We start from the raw sequence: 5007 nt of genomic DNA, 5'->3' as shown, positions 1-5007 counted from the left end.
TACATTTAATAAATGGGGGAATTGAGGCCCAGTGATTAAGTGATTACAACAGGAGTGTAAAAGAGAGGGTGTATTTACACTAGAGGTTGAGCATCCCCAGGGAAATGAGGAAACCGATGTCGTACCTAAGTCCTCTGCCACTTTTTGTGTTTTTAAAAAATGATTGTGCATCCTTCATATGCTGAGACGAGAACAAACAGGGGCATTGGACTATGGTGCAGATTTTGTCCATTATACAAAGTGCAGTTAAATAAGCAAAGTAACGAAAATAAATATAAATTCCAGAAATGGAAGGAAAAAAGCCATATATTTTTAAGGCCACAAAGGACTGTTCGGATGATTTCATCTGATCTCCTGCATAACACAGGCCAGAGACTCTCCTCCGATGATGCCGGCCCAGAGCCCAATCTGTATGGCTGAGCAACAGCTCTTAGACCAACCCACTCGTGAGTCAAACCGCTCACGTGATGGCGAATCCACCACATCCCTCATTAAGTGCCTCCGATGGTCAGTTTCACTCGCTGTTAAGAAGGGGGCAGCGTATTTGCAGTCTGAATTCAGCTTCCAGCCAGGGGATCATCTTCTGGCTCAGTTTGTCCAGCTCGAGATCTCGACTAGAATCCTCTTCCCGCGCAGATTGTGAACAGGTCTCCCCTGAACCTTGTGGGTGATAAGCGAAGTAGAACGACCTCTTTAATGTCACACACTGCCCAACATGTCTGACAGAAGAGCCCAAATCCTCCTTGTAGTTCTCTGAAAGAGCTGCAATTTCTTCAACATCTTTGTAAGGAGACAGCTCTGACCACCTGAGGTAGTAGGTTAAAAAAAAACCTCCCTCATCTTAAAGTGTGATTCAAAGTTAGCAGTTGATCTTCAACACCTCTGGAGTGCAGCTGACCACAAAAGAGCAGCTATCGCTTTCATCAGGCAACAAGACATCTAGCACAATTCCACTGCCTGTGTGAAATGCATCTCTTAAATGCTCATTAGAATTATAGTTACAATTACCAGGCCATAGCCCAGTGCTCCCCAAACTGTGGGGTGGGCCCCCCTAAAGGGGGCACAGAAGAACGTTTAGGGGGGCCTGGACCAGCCCCCATGTGGTGCAGGGAGTGAGTGCGACCCAGCCCCACCTTGCCCCCAGCTCTGCCTCACCCCGAGCTGCAGCTCCAGCCCTGCCCTCGCCACAGGCTCCCGGCCCCAGCTCTGCTCCTGGCTCCAGCCCCAGCTGCAACTGCAGCTCCAGCCATGGCCCCACTCCCAGCCCCAGCTGCAGCCCCAATCCCAATGGGGCAGGGACCGGGTAAGGAGCGGGGACGCGGGGGCATGACTGAAAAAGTTTGGGGACCCCTGCCCTAGCCCCAGCCACCATTAACTGGCCCAGCTCCTTTGGCTTCTACCAGCTGGAGATTTGGCTCTAAGGACTCAGTGGAGCTCTGGCCGATTTACCGCAGCTGGGGAGCTGGTGACAGTGAAGTGAACTCTGGCTCCCCCTGCTGTCTGCACCACAGCACATAGTCAGTATTGTACCATGATACGTAAACAGATCTGGATGTGCTGACACCTCCCCTCTGGAGATACAGGGCCTGATCCCCAGTTACCACCTTCCTCAGCTCAGGCTGGGATTTAAGCAGTTTTAAGCCCCCTTTTTGCTTCCTCTATTCTGGGTCTGTGCAGAGCTCTGCCTGGTGTAGATCGGAGCAGCTTCAAGGCTGCTCTAACCTCCAGTCTGTTCTCTATTGGCCTTGGGTAGCACAGAATAGGCGGAGCACAGTGCATTCCAGCCACGTCCTCAATCCAGCCCCTACACCATGGGGCTGGAAACAGGGTACGTGCAGTGCCCTTATGCCAGCTCCACACTGGCCATGGTAGCATAAACATTTCCTGCAGAGAGAGAGAGAGAGAGAGAGAGAGAGTATGTGTGTTTCAATTTTGGAAGAATTTTGCAAAAACGTCTAGTCTCATCTCTCCAACTCCCTGGCATAGCACTGGGAGCAAACTTGTAAACAGGTAGGAAGCACTGGGAGACCCAGTTCCCCACCTGTTAGGATACTGAGGACCTGGGAGTCTGACTACTCAGGCTCCTAAGAAGGCCACCAGATGGGCTGCTGAGGAATCAGGCATGCTGGCAACCAGGTAAGTTTCCGTCCAAACTTTTGTCAAAATAGACGTGTCCCTGCAGAATGTCTTGATTTTTGATGAATCACCATTTTCCCAACAGGAAAAACGGCCTGTTGAAAAAATTCTGCCCTGATCCATTAGTGACTCTGTAACCCACTGGTCAGCACGGATCACAGATCGCTGCCTGCGCCTGCTCCACAGAGGATCTACGTCTGTTACACCCGTCGCTACAAAGCCTGGCCCTGCAGCTCCAGCCCAGGGCAACTCATGTGTCTTGTTCTGTACATTCCCTGGCTCAACTCCTGGAGCTTCAGCCAAGACAGCAGCTGTCACACCTCACTGGGACACCCAGCGACAATAAACACACAGCTCTGAATGCAGGGATTGCTGCAGGACAGGCACATCTCCAGGAGTCAGGTGGGGATTCGCACACTACCAAGTAGCATCTGACAAAACAGCACATTTGGTGGGTGAGGGTGAGGTAGATTCAGGAAAACCTTAGATCCTGCAAATCCCACAAGACAAAGAGTTTCCCTATGCTACTTAACACACCTGCCCCCCAAAAGTCAGTTAATATATTACATATAAATATAAACAGAATTCAGACACAAGTGAGAAAGACACGGTACATACACATTATTACAGACCAAATGTCATCACTCAGAGCATTTGCTCAGAAGCTGGGACCAGTTTCTACACACTCAGGGACTGCAGCAGCAACAGATCATTTATGTTCCTGATACAGCAACGGGGTTTAATTTCCAGTTATAAATGGAGGTAGAAGCAGAGTAACTGACACTGTTCCATCCTGTTACTTTTCTCTCTGTGTGGTTCCCCCCACCGTCCTTCCTCAGCATTTGGTGCAGACGCGGGAGAGGAGCCCCACGGTGAACTATCTGACACTTAATTTACCTGTAAACAGCCAGAGAGAGAGAGAGAGAGAGAAACAGCCTTTGTCTAACAGAAAACCTGGTTCACACCTTTGCTGGTGACCACCCGCCTAGACAGACACTGGGACCATGACGGTCGGTGTTCACACAGAACTGCTTGCACACCAGCCATACGTGTGTTTCACAATGACATTAGTGACCAGTGTGACATGCACTTGAATGTGAGACCTCACACCCCAGGCACCCTCGCTGGCCCTTTTGCCAGGTGACACTAAGAGGTCCCTGGATCACACTGTGTGTCTACCACGGGACAGTCCAGGGGTCACCTAGAAAAGAAAAGCAGAACGACAGGGTCCTCTAGTCACTGTGAAATAGAAATAATAAGATGCAAATGCCCTAAGCCCCATGGCTTAGACCAGTGGTTCTCAAACTTTTGTACTGCTGACCCCATCCACACAGCAAGCCGCTGAGTGTGACCCCCCTTATGAATTAAAAACACCTGTTTATATATTTAACACCATTATAAACACTGGCAGTGGGGTTTGGGATGGAGGCTGACGGCTCACAATCCCCCATGTAATAACCTTGCAACCCCTTGAGGGGTCCTGACCCCCAGTTTGAGAGCCCCTGGCTTAAACCATTGGTTTGCAACCTTTCTTCATTTGCAGAGCCCTACAGCATTTCAAATGGAGGTGCGGATCCTTTAGTAAATCTTAGACATGATCTGTGGATCCCCGGGTTCCACAGAGCACAGGAAACCACTGGCTTAGACAGTTAGAATGAAAGTCCTGCAACAATATCCTCTCATTGTTCTCTGCTTCTCTCCCTGACTGTTGTCTTGCACTTAGATTGTAAAGTCTTTGGGGCAGCTCTTTGTTATATGTTAGTATATTATTGTTTATTGGTATTACAAGTGACAATAACCCCGTCATTTACCGTGGCTTGACATCAACAATGGAGTGAAGCAGGGCTGCGTAGTGGTACCTACATCGTTTAGTATTTATTTTCCACTCCCGCTTGAAGGTGCGTTTCGTGATGTCCTAGGGGGTGTCTGTACTAGCGCCAGACAGGATGATGGGGGTTTAACACTGCACGGAGCAGAGCTCAGATGAAGGTGAAGGAGCTCATCAGAAGGGACCTGCTGTTTGCAGAGGATGCAGCCCCTGTGACGCACCGTGTTGATGTCCTGCAACAGCTTATTACCAAGTGCTCTGATTCATGCAAAATCTCTGGGCTAGCAAGGAGCTTGAAGAAGACAGTTATCACGCCCCAGAGCCAGTTCCAGATATCACCTTAGGGGGTATTCGTCTGGATGGTGAGGACCAATTTTGCTACGTTGGCTACTGTTACCAGCCATGTAGATCTTGACGCTGAGCTCACTAGCAGAATCAGCAAAGCAGCTGGGAACTTTTGTGTTTTGCAAGACAGAGCCTGGAACAATAACAAACGGTCAATTAAAGTGAAAATCCATATTTATAAGATGTGTGTTATCCAGTCTTTTGTATGACTCAGAAACATGGACGACTTATGCCAAACATAGCAGGAGATGAACCAGCTTCCATGTCAGATGCTTGGAAATTCTTCAAAGAAGATGGCAACACGGGGGTGACAAATGTGGAAGTGCTAAATCGTGCTGGCATATCATTTATGGGAACATTAATTAGTAAGAAAGGGCTCAGGCAGCTTGGTCATGTCACGTGAATGTCGGATTACACTGCTCTACAGCCAAAATGCTTCTCATAGACTCATAGGTCAGAAGAGACCAATATGATTATCTAGTCTGACCTCCTGCACATAGCAGGCCATAGAACCCTACCCATCCACTTCTATAACAAACCCCTAACCTATATCTGAGTTACTGAAGTCTTCAAATTGTGGTTTGAAGACCTCAAGCTGCAGAGAATCCACCAGCAAGTGACCCATGCCCCACACTGCAGAGGAAGGCGAAAAACCTCCAGGGCCTCTGCCAATCTGCCCTGGAGGAAAATTCCTTCCC

This window comes from Chelonoidis abingdonii, chromosome 12 (genome assembly GCF_003597395.2).
Source record: "Chelonoidis abingdonii isolate Lonesome George chromosome 12, CheloAbing_2.0, whole genome shotgun sequence".
NCBI lineage: Eukaryota > Metazoa > Chordata > Testudines > Testudinidae > Chelonoidis > Chelonoidis abingdonii.
The sequence above is the reverse complement of the archived record's forward strand: the minus strand, read 5'-3'. Positions refer to the sequence as shown.